Raw genomic sequence first — 23,027 nt, 5'->3', positions numbered from 1 at the left:
ACATTTCTTGGTAGAAAAAAATACAAAGAATTTATTTGCTTTAAATTTCTTTTTTAAGAGCAATAATAAAAATGAGCAAATAAAAATTTATCATCATAAAAATATTTTTCCAATGTTACTTAGAATAGAGATAGCATAATGCTTTGAATCTATACATTTATTCCCATACATGGTTCTAGTAAGGGTTTTCTTAGTAGTAATTTAGCTTCCACTACAATTATTTATTAATTGTGTAGAGTGGCATGAAAGGTTTTATATACACATTTAATATTTTAGTTTTAATGGATATTTTTCTTGTACTCTAATTCAGTGCCACTAACATAATCATGTGTGAGAGCAAACTATAAAAGAGTCATATTAAAAATTAATATAAAAACTAATCACCCTTAGGAAAGTAGCTTCACAGAACAATCCAGTATTTCAAAGCAGGATAACTGTTCCTCTTTTAAAATAACATTGTCATAATGTTAGTTTGAGCACTGGTAAATTCTGAGGACATGGAGTTTCTCAACAAAATCCATGAACCAATTTCCAGATTTCTGTCCCAGAGGAAGAAAGGTTTACCTAGATCATCTGTTATTATCTGTGTATGTACTGAGTTGATAATCTAAAGGTTACTGTGAGAAAATGAGAGTGTAAAAATTTGTAGTATGAAACAAACAAAAACGAAAGCGTCATAATTAGTTGGATGCACATTTATTACCTTGTATTTTATTTATAATAAAAGGGACAATACATGGCTACACTCAGAGAAATATGCATCTTTATTTCCCTGAAGTACCAGGCTTCTGATCTTGGGAAAAGTGAGTGAGGATTCTACATTTACCTGTTATCCTGAACACTCAGTAAGTTCTGTTTCCTCTATATCATTTAGGTCGACTTAAAATATGATATGAATTCTTTCATTCATTCACAATCATTTTTGAATGCATACTTTTACCAAACACTGTACTTCTATATAAATATGAGGGACTCATAGTGTAATGGAAGAGACAGACACAATAAATAAATTATTACAAGACAATGTAGTATTGCAAATGTATTTATTAAGTGTTTGGGAAACATAACAAAAGAGATTAACTGATGGAGGCAGGAAAGATTTCACAAAAGAGATGACATTGAAGCTTGATCTTGCAAATGTGACAGTTTCATGCTGATTATAAACTGCAATAAATATTTGATAACTACAGCTTGAGTCCTCATTTGCAACAATGTGTGTCAAGAAAGTAAAATCCATTTTAATTTATGGTGAAAATATTATCACTTGTACACATCAGTTGAAAAGTTGATACTCACTTCCTCCAACTATTTATACTTACTATGTCTGTTGATTCCATTCCAATCAGGTTTTTGTCCCCATCACTTTGGTCAAACTGTCATTCCTAATCTCCACATTTCTAACTCCAAACATAATTCCTCAGTCCTTGTTTTACTTGACCTGTCAGCAACATTTGGTAAGATTGATAGATTACTCATGCCTCCCTGAAACATTTTCTGTACTTGGTTTCCATGAAACCTGTGTGCCTCATTTTTCTTCCATCTTTCTGGCCACTCCTTTTCAGATTCTTTTTGATAGTTGCTCCTTTTCTTTCAAATAGCTAAACGTCAGAGTGCTGTTTTGAAACTGCTTTTCTTTTCCTGTTACACTCAATCCCTAAGAGATATCATTCAACATCTCAGCTTGAAACAGCATCTGTATGCTGCTCCACATCTGTATCACAGCCCAAAATTCTGTACTGAACTTCAGACTGTTACCCCAACCTCCCATTCAGCATCCTTACTTGTAATGTTTAGAGAACATCCCACACTTAAATATCTCATGTCTGAACTCTTCATATTTCCCTCTAAACTGACTCCTCTTGTGGACTTCCCTATCTGATATGGTTTAGATACTTGCCCCTTCCAAATCTCATGTTAAAATCTGATTCCCACGGTTGGAGGTAGGGCCTGGTGAGAGGTGACTGGATCACTGGGCAGATCCCTCATGAATAGTTTAGCATCATCCCTTCATGATAAATGAGTTCTTGCTGAGTTCACCCATGAGATCTGGTTGTTTAAAAGTCTGGGGCCTCACCCCCACTCTCTTGCTCCTGCTCTTGCCATGTGACATGCCTGCTGTCCTTTCACTTTCTGCCATGATCAGAAGCTTCCTGGGGACTTGCCAGAAGGTGAGCAGGATTCCAGCACCATGTTTCCTTTATACCCTATGGAACTGTGGGCTGATTAAACTTTTTTTCTTTATAAATTACTCAGTCTCTGATATGCTTTTGTAGCCATTCAAAAACAGTGTAACACACCATCTCAGGTAAAGGATAATTCAATTATTTCAGTTGTTCTGAACAAAAACAAATTTGGACTGACTCTATCTCTGACTCTTCCCTTACTCTCAGAAGACACATCTTATCCATTACCAAACCTTGTAAACTCCAGCTGCAAATTACACCAGGAATTTGATAACTTAGAGGCACCTTCACTTTTCTTATCTGAACCACCATCATATCTTACCTGGATTTGTGTAGTAACCCCCGAACTTGTCACCTTAATTCTAGCTGAGGCTTCTTCACTTTATTTTCAACACTGGAGCTATAGCAATCTTGTCAGGTCAGATTTCCCTAACTTTTTAATATCTCTCCATGTCACTTTAAGTGGAACCAAACTTTTTGCTATTAATCACAAAGTCCTATGTGACCTATCATCTTTCTGTTATCATCTGCTACAACTCTTCATCCATATTTGAGTCCAGTCTCTCCAGCCTTCTTGCTGTTTCATACATGTGCCAGGCATGCTCCCATCTCAGGTATTTGCACTTGTTCTTTCTACTTGGAATTAACCTCATGTGTATAAGCTTGGACAGACATCTTTCTTCAGTTTATTACTAAACTTTCACATTTTCAATGAAATTTTACTTTTCTAAAATTTTTATTTCCAGCTAGTTATTTGTATGCCCCTTCTTTGTTCCGTTGTTTCTCTTTAGTAATTATAACTAACACTAAACACTATTTATCTTTTTTCCTTTCTGTCTTTTTTATTAGACTATGCTTGCTGATGGTAAGGATTTGTTTATGTTTTGTTCATTACTGTTTCTTTAATATTTAGAATCAGTGCCCGACACTTAACAAATTCTCAATCAATATTTCTTAAATTAATAACATACAACATAGAGATTCAGCAGTATAAAAATTAGCACCACTACTAAATATTTGCTCACCTGGATTGTGAGGAAGTTACTACAAAGGAAATGTGGAAATATGCATAGCTTTTGCCAAATTAGAGGCCCTTTAAACTGAAAGGAGGAGAAGAGCAATACATCAAGGCATACGACCTGGCACAATGTCCTGACTGCTTTCTTCCCAGGCCAAAATTTCAGCTGGGATGTCAAGGGGGTGGTAGATCTAAAGCTGAATCTGATGAGATGCCAACATTCTTGCCATGAAGAAATGTGTTTCCCAGTTACTCTTCTATTTGTTCTTAAAGCTTCCCCATTTTTAATAATTGTCAAACACTCATTTTTTTGCCTTTGTATTTCTAATTAGCATTATTTAGTCCACTGAGGAATTTGCTGATGTACAAATGGTCAATATTAGATGTAATATTGTAATTTTCACAACCTCATGTTCTATTTTCTTCTAGAAATTTATACAAAATGTTTCTATTGTGTCATACTTTGTTCCATTCCATTGTTTATAAATGGGGCCGCTTACAAACAAAAGAAGTTTATTTCTCACAGTTTGGGAGGTCGGGAAGTCCAAGATCAAGGTGCCAGCAAATCTGATGTGTGAGGAAGGCCGCTACCTCGTTCACAGATGATGACTTCTCACTTTCCATGCGGTGGAAGGGGTGGACAGAGCTTTCTAGGGCCTCTTTTATAAAAGAGCAAATCTCATTCATGAGGGATCCACTTTCATGATGTAATCATCTCCCAAAGCCCTACCTCCTGATATCATCACATTAAGGGCTAGGATTTCAACATATGAATTTTGGGGGGGATGCAAACATTCAAGACCACAGCACATCAAAATATAAGAAATTAATTCCCTTAGCTTTTAATGTCAACAACAATACTACCACTGAAAAACAGAATGGTTGTTTAGTGGCTGAGATGATAACACAATGCAAAATTGTAAAATTTTAAACATAATCAACAAAAATTAGCAATAAACTATGCTGGATTTCTTAATCTTTTGAAATGCTATTTTCAGTTGGATTTTAAAAAAGTGTTTGTTTTGACTATTACATATTTTAGGTATCCTACCTTACAAAACACATAATGCTGAGCTCTCAGTGGCTTATCTCTATGGAAATTTCTCATTTACACAAAAGCCAAATAGCATAGTTGAGGTGAGAGGTATTCTCCTCCATGCAAGTATTCAAGGACTCAGGCTGATGAGGCCTCTGCTATCTTTAAAACACAGCTTATATGGTCAACTTAGGCATTTTAAATCTAACTAAAGGCAAAGAAGGAGAGTAGAGAAACATGCAGGAAGTTTTTATTAGGCTAGGCCTAGATATGGCATACATCATATCTATATTCTTGCATTAGTCCATTCTCACACTGCTTTAAAGAACTACCTGAAATTGGGTAATTTATCAAGAAAAGAGGTATAATTAACAGCTCTGGAAGCTGTATAGGAAGTGTGACTGAGAGGCCTCAAGAAACTTACAATCATGGTGGAAGGTGAAGAGGAAGCAAGCATGTCTTATGATGGCAGAGCAGGGAAAAGAGAGCAAAGGGGGAAGTGCTACACACTTTTAAACAACCAGATCTTATAAGAAGTCGCTTACTATCACAGGAAGAGCAAGGAGGAAGTTCACCTCCATGATCCAATCACCCTCCATCAGACCCCACCTCCAACACCCAGAATCACAATTTAACAGGACATTTGGTCAAACCATATCAATTCAATAGGCCAGCACTCAGACTTTTGGCCAAATATTCTATTGTTAAGAAGGGCTGGAAGATGTGTATCAGAAACAGGAAAAATAGATTTTGTTAAACGTATCCAGTCTCTTCACATTCTATTTTTAGTCACCAAATATCAGTTTTCTTTTGCTGTCACATAGAGAACACATTCTTCCATTCCCTCAAAGTTCTATCAGTGACCACATCCAGATCAAAGTCCAGTATTTTCTAGTGATGTGAAAACTCTTCATTAAGTCCAAATGTGGCTCTTCATCATCTGGCAATTCCACTTCCACCCTTTACTTCCACATCACATACTCAATTTATGAAGGTAGTGAAAGATCATAATAACCACATTAACAGCTTCCATTCAGAAGAGAAAAAAAGGTGACTGTGGCAAGGATTTATAAAATCCTACAGGCAAATATTTTGAAGGGCTTCTACATATTTGGAGGAGAAAATTCCTTTATTAGACTGCATCTAATTTCTGGGAACTCTCTCTTACCCGTTGCTCTCCCTGGCCCCCTCCTTCCAGGCTATTGAAAAATCTTCCTTGATCATTATCCTCTATAGGCACACCTGAGATTGGTATGGAAGATTAGGTCTTCCTTTGCTATTGTAGAGGCTTTGAAAGCCTGATTCCTGTTTCAGTAGGAATCCACACCCTTAATCTTATCTTTGTCATAGAGCTGGGCCTCATAGTCATTGGTCCCTCAAAACCTACTTCAATTTACATTCTATTTTTGGGAATGTAGTGGCAGTTATATTTCCAACTCTTTCAGCTCCAAAATTTGTGTACTTTTAAAATTCTCTTTGGTTTCTTGAGCCAGGCCTAGACGTAGGCCTTCACCCACAACATGTGGGCCAGTGAGCTGGACATTAGTCACATGGCCATTGCCATATCCAACTTCAAGAATAATTTAGAAGTGAACCCTAGCTGCAGAACAGCAGAAAGGAAAACCAGCTTGATTAGCAGCCAACCAGTTTCTACCATAACTAGTTAAGTCTGAAGGATTATTACATTTTATAGAGTGAATTTCTGATTTTTGTTATTTTAAGGTTTCATGATAAAGAAGGTGAAGATAAGAAAGTCTGACTTCTGTGAAATATACAATGCATATGAGAATTCCGTTTCCTGAAAACTCTTGCTGTACTATTAATAGCATGACTTCCAAAGTAAAAATAGAAAGCAAATACTATAATTTTGAAAAAGTAAAAACACATTTTGCCCTTTTTAAATCATGTGTTCAGAATCACGCAATTTGAGCTTCGCTTTGTGTCTGCCTTCCTCATAACGCTCTTAAGCAGTTTTTGTTGTTATATATCCATTCCAATCTTGGTAAATGTTCAAGACCCAGGGAAGTAGAAGAGAATGTAGAGATATTCTTATAAAATTTTTTAAAATTAACTAAGAAGTCATAATATCACTAAAATCAACATTGTATCTTTAATAAAATGTTTAATCATTAGAAGAAACGTGTTATATAACAATGTAAGTTTTTCACTGAGAAAGTACAGTAACATTGAGTTAAATTATCTTTTGCATTTATATTAAATGACTAGTATAAAGAATTTTGTATTCAGAAGTTCCAGGAGCAATATTGGAATGAGAACAGAGACTGTAGGATGTTGGTGTGTATTGTATCATGTTCCAAGATAGGTTTTTCCCATGAAAACACTTCAGGTTCCAGCTCTTCATAGTATTTTAGCTGAAAGTGACGTAGGAGTTAAGAAATCACATAGGCAGGTAGTAAGGGTATGAGAGTCCTTGGTAAGGCATTTCTTTTTAATGAAAAGCAACCCCAAATTATTTTTCTTTCTAATGGAGAGCAGCCTGTAAAGTCAAGCTGCAGACATAAACAAGCAAGCTCGCAGCTTGCAGGAGTGAATGCCAGCAGGAAATCAAAACTAGACTCGTTTGGCTGGGCACAGTGGTTCACGCCTGTAATCCCAGCACTTTGGGAGGCCCAGGTGGGCAGATCACGAGGTCAGGAGTTTGAGAACAGCCTGACCAACCTGGTGAAACCCTGTCTTTATTAAAAATACAAAAATTAGCCTGGCATGGTGGCATGTGCCTGGAATCCCAGCTACTCAGGATACTGAGGCAGGAGAATCACTTGAATCTGGGAGGCAGATGTTGCAGTGAACTGAGATTGAGATGGTGCCATTGCACTCCAGCCTGGGCAACAGAGTGAGACTCTGTCTTGAACAACAAATAAACAAGCAAGCAAGCAACCAAACAAACAAAAAAGCTAGACATGTTCAAGATGGTGGCTTCAATACTGTAAGGAGCAGACAAGGTGGAGCCAATCAACTGGAAAGCCCATTTGCATAATAAGATTAGGGTGGGGAGACCAGCCTATGTAAGCCACACACTTGATGGAACCAATATGTGAGCCCTGTGTAAATCAGATACCACCTCTTCAAACTGGACTATAAAATCTGCACATTTGCCAACTGGCCCTTTCCACGCAGTGACCTCTCTCTATGAAGATAGCTGTTTCTACTTTCTCTTCTCTTCTGCCTATTGAACCTCTGCTCCTAAACCCCTTGTGTGTGTCCATGTCCTAAATTTTCCTGGTGCACGACAACAACCCCAGAGTCTATACCCCACACAATGTAGCTACTTCAAAAGGATATTTCAGGACAGAGATTTAAATGTGAATCTACTGGGAGGCTTTCTGCATACAAAGAATGCATTCTTTATGACTAAAGATAGAGCCAAGAGAAGAAACTAAATATTTTCATCCTAAATATCTCTAAAATTTGTTGATGGAGAATTCCCAGGACAAACCAACAAGGAATGAAAAATTTGTTCCTTCTCTATAAAGAAATAATGCAGAACATTACAGTTTAGCCTCCAATTGATGACCTGTGCAAAGCTAAGGCAACAGCTTTTATATGAATCACCTTGAGAATTATTACCCACAGGAGTCATGCTTTTGTCTATGGACTCCTTCTCAATGTTATCTTCTGGAATGTAAGGCAAATGACTTTGGTACAGATGTAAAAAGACAGTAGTGCTCACGGTTCTGCCCACATGGAAAGTATAGACACTTCTTCTTTCTCAATTGCTCAGTAAGTCATATTTTCTTTTGGTTATCTCTGAATAGCAAAAGACTCAGTACTTCTATCATATTATTTATAATGTCTACTGGAACTATTCTTCAACCAAGTCCCATCATCATACTACATATTGTATAAAATGTTAAAGCATTTTAATTAAGTAATTTTCCTTTTGCTGAAACAGAAAAAAAAAAAGAAGAGTTGTATTTCCCGTTGACTCACATGGACTTGGGAACTAAAGTTAGGATTTTAAAAAAATCATTAAAGCTTGGATTCTATCATTCATTTAATTTAATCTTCATTATACATTTTATTTTCACTAGTTACCACAGACAACGATTATAAATATGTAGTTCTGTCAGCTCAAGACATTTGCAATAAGCATTTTTTCACCTTGATTATGGTATAGAAAATCTGTAGAGAACTGCACAAAGGCTATACTATTCATTCCATTTTTAATTCATCCCTCCTAATTAATGGTTTCCATTAATTAGACAACAAAAACTGAAAAGGAAAAATGGAGGGTGCAGTGTTTTTCATCTAAAGGTGCAGTGCTGTAAGAGATGTTAAACAGTTGGGCCAGATTTTAATGAATTCTGAGATAGGTTTTAATTAGGGTTGGCATATGAACTGAATAGTTCTATAGTACCCTATACATGAAGGGTTCTTTTAACGACAAAACCTGAAATTATTATATGTAATTAGCGTTAGAAATGAAAAGATACGAATGGCATATCTTCAGGGCCAAAGAATACTAATTCAGACCTAATTTCTAGCAGGTTTGCAGATCACACTGGCTGTCATTTGCTAACTGTAGTGTATTATCATATTTCACAAATGTCGATTTTCGGATATCAAATAGGTAAACAAAAGGTACAAGGACAATAACTTCGTTCTTATTCGACTGGTAATTTAATCTCCAATTAATTCACTTTTTATAATTACATGGGTTTTATATTCTGTAGCTCTTCAGAATGTACCATATGTGCCAGATGACAGAATCAACCTAATCTGAAACATGGTGAAGAGTCTCAATAACCATAAGGTTTAGGTAGATTTACTAGACAACAATTTTGCAAGAGGCTCAAGAGCAACTGTGCCTATTATTAAGAAAGCTCTTGGCCTGTTACTTAGCCAACAAATACTATTTACTTTAAAGGAGATATTTGTCTAGCCTACTGAACAATGAGGTAGAAGAATTCTTATATCCCCTTTGATTTGATATCAAAGACACAGAATTAATTACTCTGAAATATTGTTCTGTCCCACACTTTGTAAAGCATTCAGAAAAAAACTAAAACTCTTTTAAAGTCTCAATATCTTCTACTAGTAATTTATTGTCAGGGAATTACTAGTAATTTATTGTCAGAGAAAATAGAAATACTGGGAAACTGATTATTAAAGAAGCACATACTTCTAATTCATATCAAAATTAATAACTTGAATATTTACATCCAAAAGTATATTGTCAAAGGATGAAAATATCTCGCAAACTTTATGATGAAATAAAAATGTGACCAGGGAGAGTTTCTACTCAATACCAAACTACAGAGTAGAGAAATACATCACTAGAAATATCATTATCAGCATCGGCATTAACAACATACAAACATTATTTTTAGATATGCTCTTTTACATGCACTTTTAGAAAGAAAGAGCTTGAAAGGATCTTGCCTTATTGAAACTAACAGTCTAACTTGGGAAAAGGTTAGGATTACTCTATATCAGGGATCAGTATACCTTTCTCTGTAAAGAGTCAGACAGTAAATATTTTAGACAATATGTTATGTTGCAGCTATTCATTTCTGCCATTGTAGCATGAGAGCAGTCATAGATAATAAATATGTGATTTGATATATTTGCATACCAAGCAAACTTTATTTATAGAAACTCGATTTTAAATTTTGTATCATTTTTCACGTCATGAGATATTTTTCCTTGGTGTTTTTTCAACCATTTAAAAATGCATAAATCATTCTTAGCCTGTGGGCTGTTGAAAAACTGGAAGTGGCCTGAATTTAGTCCATGGGACATAGCCTGTAGATGCTTGCTCTACATCATCATTTGCCCAGGATTGTCTCAGTTTCCATCTGTTGACCTGGCATAATTATTAATAGCTCCTTCTTTCAATTTCTAAGTGTTCTGATGTGAGTAATAAATTATATGATCACCTTAGTTATGGCGAAAATGTACCAAAACAGAAAGCCAACAAAGTCGTGCAACATACACAGCTTTGCAACAGAATTACATTATACTAATATTTTATTTATACAGGCCAATCAATTCATGCTATTGAATATAAGTGCTATTTGTGATCTGACTTACATAGTGTACATTTGAAGGCATAACTGAGCAAATGAGGGAAGGCATTCACTAGCTAAAGAAAGGACCTACCACTTGAGAAAACTACACAAAACAAATGATAATTAAGTTAGTCTGAGATGAGCTGAAGGGGTATCCAGGAGACTTAAAACAAATTGAATAAGCCTTCTTGTTTTACATTGTTAGAATATTATTCATGAAATATGTTCTGACACAGGTTGAGCAGTCAAGTTTAATATTTGAAAATATTATTGCAGATAAGGTGGAAATTGACATGGTCAGTTAAAGAAAACAGAAATGTTTCAGCATTAATTTTTTTTTAGGAGTTAAATGAGTTAAAAAGTGAAGTACTAGATACATAACAGATAGCTGGCCTCTTGGGACGTCACATGCATCAAAAGTATTTTCATCCCAAGTCTGCATAATCAATGCATCGCTGGTTTTACAATTATCAACACAATGTACAAGATACTTCTTCCATTCTCAGTATTCTGCAATCACATTTCCTGGTTGGACCCAAAGCACTGTGAATTTTCCAAATAAAGGTTTTCTTAGTCACTGCAGTGACCAATAATCATAACATAAGCTTTAGGCTGACAGCCACATCATCAGGAGAATGCACAATTCAACGAACAGATTTTCTTCATCCAGCTCAAATGTTATCATGTACCATGGAAGGTAAAATCACCAGTTTGTACCCTATGAAGACAAAAATAATGATACACTTCAAGGAGAAGCCTGATATGTGGTCTTGCAACCCATGGTAAAAACTCATAGTCAACATCATGAATTATCACAGTACCTCCATAATTCACTCTTGCTCTCTGTTGTTTGGACCAGTATGACTCTGTAAAATGGTTTACTATTATTAATAATGACAAGGGATTTCTACTATGGCTTTTCTCTTACATTATTTCATTTTATTTATTATTTTCTTCATCTAAACATCAGGCTCCTTTGCTACATATTACATGTGAAGCAGAGTCTGGGAATTCCAGCATAACTCAAAATCATCACATACCATGAAGACTAAATTCCAGAGCTCTGTCCAAAATGTGTTCCATTGGTTCTATGACTTTATCCTTTCTTGACTGCAAATTTGCTGTATATTTTAAGAAAACCACTCATTAATAACAAAAGAAAAAATCATCATGCTATGAGGAAAAGAAAAATGAAAACCTAGACTGACAAAACAATAAAAGAAAAATCAATCTTCATAACAAATGAGAAAGTGATATTTACAGCCTAATCAAAGAGAAGTGGAAAGAGTTGAATATAATACAGGATAACAATGCATTGCATAGCTAAGGATAATTTTTACTAAGACCATTTTCCCCTTTTCTGGAAAAATCTTTCAGTACATTCTGCTGAAGTGCCCAGATATTAGTGTCTAATCCCTACAACAAATATCTCCTTCCACTGACTTCCTGGACCCAGTACATTTGGCTCCCTGATGTGATTAATTGGCAGAGGACATGCACTTGAAAGTGTTCACACTATAACTAGACTTTAACTGAGACTAGAATCTCACTTTCTACTTGGATACAGTGCTAGGTGTTAAAAATATTTATGCCTGGCATCAGAAGGAATATAATGATTGCACTACTTAAAGTCAATTTATATAAGCAAATTTCTTTTTAGATTTGTGTTCTATAAAAAAAAAAGCTAAATTTAACATAAAAGCCAAAGTTTAATAAATTAAAATTTTCAAATACTACAATGCACATGTTTGGTTAATAAAATCTTGAAACATCTTAAGTCTCTTTGCCGAATTTTTTGGGTATTTTTATGCAAGAGTTACAGTTAACAAAATCATAGTTATTTTTCTATTTTTTGAAGCCTTCAGGCTAAAAGTTAATGCTGGCTTAAAACAAGAAACTGACTAAATCCTCTTCTTGTTTTGGAACTTCTTTAATTGGAAAAATTCATAACTTCTTTTCTTGAACATGAATTTTCCTGTCTTATAACTCTAGATTAAACACATATAATAAGTCAATTTATATATAGAACCAGTAGTTAATATTCTGGGTTGCTTTTCAAGTACAGACTATGTGCTACATCATTCACATTTATTCATCATATATTCCTCATAGTAACCCTATAAAATAAGAACTATTAGTATGTCCACTTGGCAGGTGGAGAATCTGAGGTATAAAGAGGCAAAATAATCATGAGTAACTGGTGGAACTAGATTTAAAATAAGCAGTCTGAATCCAGAGTCAGTTCTTTTTAACCACCATTCAATGCTGCCTTCTTGTATTTTATTCTTAAAATACATGTTTGCAAATCTTTAAATTTCTAGATGTTAGAGTGATTGATATAATTCACTAAAGTATACCAAAGTATGAAACCTCTATCAAATCTATGTACCAACTGTCATGTACATGTGGCTCGTTATATGTACTACATTTACAAACAGACAACAAATAAATTCATTTAGGTATAGAATCAGAATAACTTTCTCTTATCCAGAGCTGCCAGACAAATTTGAACTTGCTGCTACTTCGATCACATAACCTCTCTTGAGGAATGCATTCATTACTTTTGCACTCTACTGAGGTCATAGAATTTTAAGAGAATCACATTTTCTTCTATCTGTTGACTCGACTGCTGATATCCAGAAGCTATTGGCTGAAAGTTTGAGGAAAATGACAAGGTTACTACTCCTGCTATGCTCTCATCATATGTGACTTTTCAGGTCACCATCTATAAAGAATGCAAGCAGTAAGATATTTACAGAATATCTGGTTGCAGGAAGAATATGGTTCAGTAGATTCACCTGGTTTCTATTCTATTATCAATAACTTGAGATAAGATAACTTGTATTGTAAGCCTTATTAATGGGTTAAATCTGAAAAGGTTCTGAATCTGAAACCATAGTACAAATGTACAACCTTTGAATCTTAACCCTTATCTAATCATGACCTTTGGTAAAAGGATAGCTTTAAGGCAAGGTATTAAATGTAATTGTCATTCAAACAGTTAATTCCATTTTGTAGTCTCATCTTAATATTACATTAAAAGTCAAGTAAAAACCTTTCCCCCAGAGCCTCCAGAAAAGAAGATATCCCTGTTGACACCTTGATTTTAGCCCAGTAAGACCCATTTTGGAGATCTGGCCTCCAGAACTGTAAGAAAATGAATTTGCTTTGTTTTAAGCCATTACAGTTGTGGTGATTTGATAGAGCAGCAATAGGAAACTAACACAACATCCAATTTCATTTTATTTCAACTGTCCTCTCCCTTATATACATATATCTATATATAAAGAGAAAAGGAGGGAGGAGGAGAGTGAGGAACAAAGAAAGGGAGAAAAAGAAGCTATAGGTTTCCATAGTTGGAAATATGTTAATACAGGCCCTTATTAAGTAAAGTTTAGTTCCCACATCAACTTCTTTTCCTCTTGTCTGCTAAGTAATATGCAATCATAAGAGGGAATTTTAAAAATTAAACAGACTAAAAAATTAAAGTTAATAAATGCTTCTTTGGATTAATTAATTATATAAATATAGAACAGAGTACAAATCAGTTTGTGCCTCCCCTGGGATGTTATTAAAGAAAGAAATGTTGTTGTCATTTTCACTAGAATGAGATATAATTTTGGTTCCATCTGTTCATTCAGTTTGTAATACATAAGAACTCAGACACCATTGTGTTTCAGTAATAACTCAATGCCTTACCTGAAAATACAAATATGAGAAATTTTGATAAATTAAACCAGTATCTATCGAAATCAGGGTTTAGGAAAAATGTTCCCATGTGATAATTACAAACCAAGCTGTTACTAGCAGTAAACTTTATCTGTTTTATTTTGAGGATGATTAATAGTCCTGTTGAAATAATTTTATAGCTCTAAAATGTAGTTACCTTTTGTTAACCCAATATGAACCTTTCTCACAAATAAAAAAAATAAACTCAGAATCCTGGTTTCATTATTATGCTTCTAGAAAAATTAATCATGAGCCAATTAATAATCAACAAATAATTGTATATAGCTTAAGAGGCTATCTTACTTTTTTAATGCCTTTACTAAATTTCAGTTAACAGCAGATACCTTGAAACAGTAATGATTTTGATTCAAAATAGCAAGTTTGATTAATAAAAATATGAGATATAAAATGATAATAGTGTTAGCACAATTTGCATAGTTTAGTCTTCACATATAATACTTTTCAAATAGGACCTGTAAAAATTGTATAGCAACATTGTGCATGCCATATTCAAAAGTGGTCCATTTAGCTAGTTTGCATTTGTAAAATTTCACTGCTAAATTATCATTTTAATAAGATTGCAATCATCTTGAAAAGATAACATACAATCCAATATAGACTAAACATATTACCATAAAACATAGCCTTGAACATTCCACGGATTTATTCTCTGCAGCGTTGTTGCTTGTGGTGTCTTTTTGGCAAATACATATGGGCCACCAATGGCCACAACCAGATAACTGGAGCCTGAAAGGCCTCTTTTTCTAGAACCAAGCATTTGAAAAGGAGTTAGGTTAATAATATTGTCTTTAGCTTTTTCAGTTTTTTCTCCCAATAATTTTCTAACGACTCTACATTTACAACAATTTCCTTTAAAATGCAACAATTAAATCTTACTGTACTAAAAGTTTTTCTTCTCTAGACCTGGAGCTTTTATAGCAACTGTTCATTCTTTTATGGGAATCTTACTTGGGAGAAGATTGTTAATCTTTAAAAATACCTTAAGTATTAAAACAATGAGATACCACTACATATTTCCTAGAATAATCAAACTGTGGAGCAACAGAAACTCTCATTCATTGCTGGTGGGAATGCGAAAGGTTATGGCCGCGTTGGAAGAAAGTTTGTTAGTTTATTATGAAACTAAACATACTCTTACCATAAATCCAGGAATTGCATTCCTTGATATTTATCCAAAGGAACTGAAAAAAATAAAATATGTTCATACAGAAACCAGCATATTGCTGTTGACAACTTTATTCATAACTGCCAAAGCATAAAAACAATCAAGATGTCCTTCAATAGGTGAATGGATAAGCAAATGGTGGTATATCCAGACAGCAAAATATTATTCAGTTTACTAAATAAAATAAACTATCAAGCCATGAAAAGACATGGAAGAAACTTAAATGCATATTACTAAGGAAAAGAAGCCAATCTGAAAAGGCTTAAATATGGAATGGTTCCAACTGTATGACATTCTGGAAAAGGAAAAACCATAGAGACAGAAAAAATATCAGTGGTTGCCAGAGGTTAGTGAGGAGAAAGGAATAGGCAGAACACTGGAGAGTTTTAGAGCAGCGAAATTATTCTGTAAGATACTACACTGACGAATAGGTGTCATTATACCCTTGTTCATTCCACAGAATGTACAACACCAAGAGTGAACCCTAATATAAATATGGAGTTTGGGTTACCAGGTTGTGTCAGTGTAGGTCTATTGGAACAGTGTACCATTGTGGTGCAAGATGTTGCTTGTGGGGAAGGTTGTGAGTGTGTCAGGAGATATGGGAAACATGGGAACTCTCTGTACTTTCTGCTTAATTTTTCTGTGAACTGAAAACTTCTCTAAAAAATAAAGTTTATTACTTAAAAGAAAGTCTTAAGCAGGGCTGTGATGGTCCGTGGAGAAAATGACAGCAGCAGGCCTGACCACATGTCAGCCATGTCAAGCGTGCCCAGGGTGACCCAGGGCTCAGCTTGTGTGTAGAAGGCCCTGGTGTATTTTGCCAAATTTCCCAGAGTGGGAGTGAACACACCAAGTGACTTCCTAAAGTCACGCCACAAAAAGCATGAGATGCCTGAGTTCGTAGCCATCTCCACATTGGGTCTGAGCCCTTTCCCTACAGAGATGGTAACCATACTCTATTCTACAACCCTCCCATGAACCTGCTTCCAATTGGCTATGAGATGAATAAAGAAAACCCGGACCACTCCATGGGGCCTCATCACTGTTTTTGATCATTATTCTGCAAGTGGACAGAAAAAAAAAAGCATGTCAAATGATAACTATCCCTTTGCTTTTGACACAAAACAGCCCAAATAAATAACTTTTCTTTAAAAAAGCGCTAAAAGCTTTTAATTAACTGATTTATCTACTCATTTTGAAAATAGGTGCAGATCACTGACATTTTTCCTTTGTAAACATCCTTATTTTGGGAGACTGTACACAAACTTTGAGGGTCTTACAGATCATTTACTAAATTTTAACACTCTCCAAACACAAAATTATTAAATGCATTCTAATATAAAGGATTGTAATTTTGTCTTTATTTAGCTAGTGTTATTAATAGCATCAGGCTCTACTAAGGCATTCTTTTTTCTACTTAGACTGTAGTACCCATAATGCTGTGTCCTTATAACAAAGTCTGTTTTACTTCCTCAAGTCAACTTATATTAAAGCCAAACCTACACCATATATTACTATAAGGAATAATTTCCTACGGCAGAATGAATGTAGAACACCAATGATTAGTCTGACTTATTTTCAGTATGCCACAATGTTCTTTGAAGAAATATTTATCCAGTACATTTCCATGGCATTCAAACACTGTATTTTTAATTGTTTTGCGTCAAAGCCAAATAATTTGATAGGGTAACAAATAACAAATAACAGGATTAAGTTAGAAAAAAAAACAAAATCAATTCCCTAACTCTCAAAGTAATAATTATTAAAATATTATCAAAAGTATGCAAACTAACTGCATCACACATGTGTGCATGAGTGCACACACACACATACACAATAGTTTAAAGGAAAACTAGCATTTATAATACTGCTCAAACTGAAGGGAATAAAGAAAAGCAATTGAAAATATGGCTACCTAGATTTCCAGTGAGTAACTGAGGAAGTAAGTGAGGTATGTTGCTGAGGGCATTAACACATTTGTGGTCATTACTCACCATAATGATAATTTCAGAAACAGTATCTTAGCAGCAGACAAGAAATGATCTTAAATGAGCCTAATTTATTCCTTGACTGGATCTAACTACACAATCACGTTACTAATGGCACCAGATTTAAAAGCCCTTCCACATGCAAGTAGAATATCAAAGTAAATACTGTATTTAATCTGTAAACCAAACACATACTACTAGTTCAAATCATAGAAATTTAGGCACTGAGCTGCAGACAGAGATATAACAGAATAAACTAAATTCATTTTCACAGACTTTTTTCTTTTGCCATCAGCTTAGCTCTGTTACTATTCACTCTGAAAACAACCTCTTTAACAATAACATCAGATAATTGAGTTATAAATAGATGTAAAACAGTAGGAAGTGGTGCATCACCATATGTGGCTTTTATAAATTGTATGGGATGACTTCATTATTAGCACACAGCTTGCTCCATGATCACTGCAAATCATTTCATTGATGAGATAATAATAATGGCTTATGATACTATCCCCTTGTCCATTGTCATAACTTTCCAGTAGAGCTCAGCAGGTAGGGAAAAAATCTAACAGATTTATATCTTTCCTTTGGTGTGTGTGCATAGCAATATGCACTTATAAAAAGCTTTATAGAAGCAAGAAAATATGGTACTCCTCTTAAAAGATGTTACCGAGAGATCAGCAAACATTTGTAAAAACTGTTGGTCAGGATTACCTGAGCTAGTTTCAGTAATGTATTTTAAAACCTTGACCATTGTATGTTGTGTTCAGAAGACAAAAAAATAAAAGGCAAAACCTTCTCCATTACTGAGCACCCACTCTATGCCAGGTACTTTGCATAACTTACCTCCCTTGATTCTCACAGCAACCCTGTGAGGCAGATACTGTGAACATTAGAAAACATGGAAGTCGAGGCTCCACAATGACTAATGAGGATTGAACACATATCAGTTTAGTTCCAGACTCCACTTAGTGCTTTCTATCACTGCCCTAAAATAATCAACCTAAAATAAACAAGGAAGAAATGGTGAATTAAAAAGTTAATAACTAGCATTTTTACCATGGTATTGGCATTAGCGAAGCCAAACATCTAGTAGTTTAGTGTTGTCACTGAAAGTATGACACTTTGATGATGGGTTCTAAATAGACGGTAACAGACTTCTCAATTCCTTATGTAGTTGGCATTTAGATCAGTGCTTCTCATTCTGTTTGTGATGAAAAACTATCCCTTATGTTTGTTTTAATTTGTAATCCATTGCACACTTTATGGAATGCAATAAAAATAAAGCATTATAAAAAGGAAGTGAAAAAGGAAAGCAAAATATAAAGAAAATGAACTCAATTATTTATGACTAGATTTGACAAACAATTCCACCAATCACAAGTTTAGATATAGCAGCAAGGTCAAAGTGCTGCAAAAGTTTCTAAATACTTACGTGTGACTTCTGTTCTTATTGTGGACTCATGACAAGCCGTTCTCAGACCAACTGAGGTCAGAAGGCTTTACTGGTATGATCATATCTAGAGAACTTGATGGAGGCCATATCACTTGTTACTCCCCTTTCTAGAAGCACACCCAGGCAGTGCAAAAATGGCAGAGCTTCTCAAGTTTTGGGGCATTATGCTTGGAAACTTGTGAAATCTTACCAATTTGTAGAAATGCTCCTGATTAAAAGAAAACTGAAGAATTCAGAACTTTTGAGTATTTTATAACAACACAGCCAAATGTTTGGAATAACCAACATATTGTTTTTCATGCTTCCTCCTCTCTGGGTCATTACATGCTTTTCAGGAAAAATGTCTTTGATTGATTCAAGCAGTGGACAATGTACTCCTATGTTTTTAATTTTAAATAAAACAATTACATGATTTTTTGTCTTAAAATTAGTATTTAGAAATCAGGATTGTTGAATGTATCCTACACTCTTATAACTTTGGAATTGTCATTTGGCATCATTATGCCTTTAACAGTTTTCACTTCTAATCATCCACATAGTATTTTAACATACTTGTGCAAAAGTACTGACAATAATTGCTGTTTAGAAGTAATGTATGCTTGTTTGTCAATGCAAACACTCAGACCCCATTATAGTCATGTGCTAGCAAAGTCCATTCTGTGTGCAGTTTTCTATTGGCACTTAAAAAAAACCCTAACACAATGAAAAAGTGATATGAATAAATACCACATGAATTATAACATTATATACACTATTTGAGACCCACAGTTTTCTTTTATAAACCTGACTGCTAATTGACATGAAATTTAGATTTGCATAAAAATGATTTCATAATCATAGCATTTTATTCACCAAAACATGAAACACTTAGAAAGATAAAAGTAAAATAGCAGTCAATGTGACTTTTTAAAAAAATAAATTGTTGTTAGAGCTGATGATTATGCTGCTTTCAGGGTAATGTCCTTTTCTTTTTGGTTGTATTTCCATATATGTAGGCGAATATATCAAGAGACGAAAGTAAAATTTAAATTTCAGAACCTAAATGGAATTGCAATTGTCCAATTTCATTATCATACATTTCATTATTCCAGATCATCAGTTTTAATCCCCTGTAGTCCCAATATCAAACATCAATGAGTTTCAAGATAGATAGGGGAAAGGGAAAGAGGGTGAAATAACATCACTATTTTAACTTGCAATAATATCTGTGACCAAATATATAATAATAAAAACTTAAAATGAAATTAGTGTTCAACATGAGATGAGAATGTAGGGCTCATTGGTAGATATTACTAAAAAGTAAACACTACTGAAAAATCTGTTAGAAATTGGTATTGAAGCCAATCATGTTTTGGTATAATGTTATTTTTTATTAACTTCATCTTAAAAATCCAATTTGTATTGAACACCTTAAATAGGCTGATTAATTGTGATCAAAAGGAAAACAAAAGAACTAATTTTTTTCAGAGTTTTACTCACATCCAGGGGAGAGTGATCTTAAATTAGCAACAGATTTCTTAAAATATATAAAACAAAAACTGCTTGGTATCATAGCTAATGAGATAATAACAACTATTTTAGTAGTATTTCATCATTTGTAAAAGAAGCAGCATTCACACATTTGTTGCCATTAGCAGAATGACTTTTTAATGGATATTATAATAGCTTATATCAGATAATCAGACTGAGATTCAGTCTATCCTGCCAAATGCAAGATTAAACAACGTTTTTGTCTTACCAAATTGTTCATTCCACTTCCTTACAGAGTTGAAAAAGAAAAGCATTGCTTCTTTCCAATGACATGTTTGAGTAATACATACATTTGTCATTTTGCTGTGATCCACCAAACCTTTCTTCTGTAAGTTATACCCATAAAAATTAAATAATTTATAGTTCACTCATTACAAACTCTTATTTCTTCAAAGGTAAATATATTTATGTAAAAATATGCAAATGACACCCAAAAGTTTAAAAATAACAAAAACAAGCAAATTTTGGATTACTGGGGGGAAAATCAATTGTGGAAGCTCAGTAATGAGCCTCTTGCTATGTTTTAAAGAGTTTAAAATACAGTTTAAAGAGTTTAAAACATGTTTTAGGGTTTGAACTCTTTAAAAATAGCAAATTATATGAAAACGATTTGGATATTTTCATTAACCACATTGAAATGAGGTACTCATGATAAAATTAGGTGACAGAAAGGATAAAATCTGGATTAAATTATCAGTAGCGACAGTCTTAGGATATTGCTAACATGACTGATGAGAACTCCATGCAGTATATTTTAAGAATATAATGGGTAAAATACAGGACTTCCAAAGGAAGATGCCCATGGGTCTGGATGAGTTTGACTTTTAGATTGATTAAAGCAGAAGTCACAACTGGCAGCTGAACAGCAGAATCTGACCATTTGAATGTGTTTTATTTGGCTCACACAGTGCTGAACTGAACAAATTTTACAATGGATGATAATATTTAGAAATCAGGAGATTTCTCATACAAATGGTATTTCCAGCTTTTGGAATGAGAGGTGGTGGAATTAAAAGATCTGTCATCAGAGGTCCACATTTTCCCCTTGGCAACATTTGACTGAAGCTGGGAGCTGCTGCCTACCCCGTTCAGATAAGGTATGAATTCTCCATCTTGCCCCGGGCCCAACTTTCTATATTACATCTTACCCTAACCATCCGCACAGATTCATGTACTAACATAGACTGTGTAGACGTGTGAGTTTGTTACAAATCCTTGAGCAAGGCTCTGAACATGTATGGTCTAGAAAGACAAGGGGATCTATGAACATACTTTTCAATGATTTACAGCTTTTTACATAGTTGACAAAATGGATGGTAAGTTTTCACAGAAAGCATAAGTCTAACAAGTAAGGAATTTAGAGGGAGATGGGTTTTAAGAGAAGATAAGAAAAAAATTATAGCTTTTAGACATAAGTATTTAACAATAGAGAAGACTTTTTCAGACAGAAGTATGCATTCTTTCACTGGAGCTATTCAGGCAAAAGCTGGGTGGTCAATAGAATTTGCTACCTTAGCCTTGAAAATTAGTGATTCTGTAATTTAAAAAAAACCCTGAATTATATCTGTGTATACAAAAGTAGTAAAATTTTAGTTGTTATATGGCTGCTTTACTTGAGAATTCCTTTTACACTGATCTTGAAATTCTCTCTATCTTTCAGGTGCCATGTAGAGAGGGAAAATAGGACTTTCATAGCACAAAGATAGTTATTGCTCAGAATTTCCAATTTTTTATCTTAAACTTGTATACATAAGTATGTTTTCCATTAGTCTCCTCTTTATTTTATATTTATAACCTATAGTAAGATGCTCATGAGTAAGAAAATATTGACTAAAAAATTTGCCCCATTATTTACTTAGTGAAAAATTGGGCCTAAAAGTGGTGGCATTTTCTACAAAGGCAGTGAACTCATAAGCACTGTATAGAATTATGTTGTTTTTGGTCTAAAACTATTGTAAAAAAACCAATATTCCTCACTTGAGTGACAGAAAGTTCTCAGCACCATTATGAATATGTGCCTTTAAAAATTTGTAATAGAATTTCAGCAAGCTCTAGACTTTCATAACACTTTGCAAGTTGTTACCACTAACTACTGCAGCTTAGGCCACTGAGAAAATCACAAACACCATTGATGTTATTTACAGCTGGAGAAACTATATGAAGACTCCACCACTGCACACACCCAGAATCAAAGCTAAAGTACCCTAACTAACCAAAACCATAGATACACTTCAGGAAAGAAAAAAAAAAACTTTCCCTACAAAAGCCAATCCAAAAAACTGGAAGAACCAACTGTTACTAGGTACACATATAAATATAAGAACACAGCAAGAAAATTAAAAAACAAGCATATAGGATACCTTCAAAGGAACACAATAATTCTCCAGCAACAAATTCCAATGAAAAAGAAAGTTATGATAGCCAGAGAAAAAAATTCATAATCATGATGTTAAAGAAATTGAGTGAGATAAAAATGAACATAGATAAACAGTATAAAGAAATTAGAAGCAGAAGTCAGGAAATAAATGAGAAATTTACCAAAGAAACAGATTATCATAAAGAAGAAACAAACAAATTCTAAAATGAAAGAATTCATTGAATAAAATACAAAACACATTTGAAAGCTTCAGTAACTGACTAAATCAAGCAGATGAAAGAATTTCAGAACTTGAAGACAAGTCTTTGCAAGTAACCTAGCTACACAAAAATTTTAAAAACTAAATTAAAAAGAATGAAAAAGACCTTGAACATGTCATCACTATATGTGCCACCATAAAGCGATGACATGTTCAACTTTTTGGGTGTCTCAGAAAGCAAAAAATAAAAAAAGAAAAAATAAATGGGAGACATATTTAATTAACTAATA

The sequence above is a fragment of the Callithrix jacchus genome, chromosome 7 (genome assembly GCF_049354715.1).
Source record: "Callithrix jacchus isolate 240 chromosome 7, calJac240_pri, whole genome shotgun sequence".
In the NCBI taxonomy this organism is placed as follows: Eukaryota; Metazoa; Chordata; class Mammalia; order Primates; family Cebidae; genus Callithrix; species Callithrix jacchus.
The sequence above is the reverse complement of the archived record's forward strand: the minus strand, read 5'-3'. Positions refer to the sequence as shown.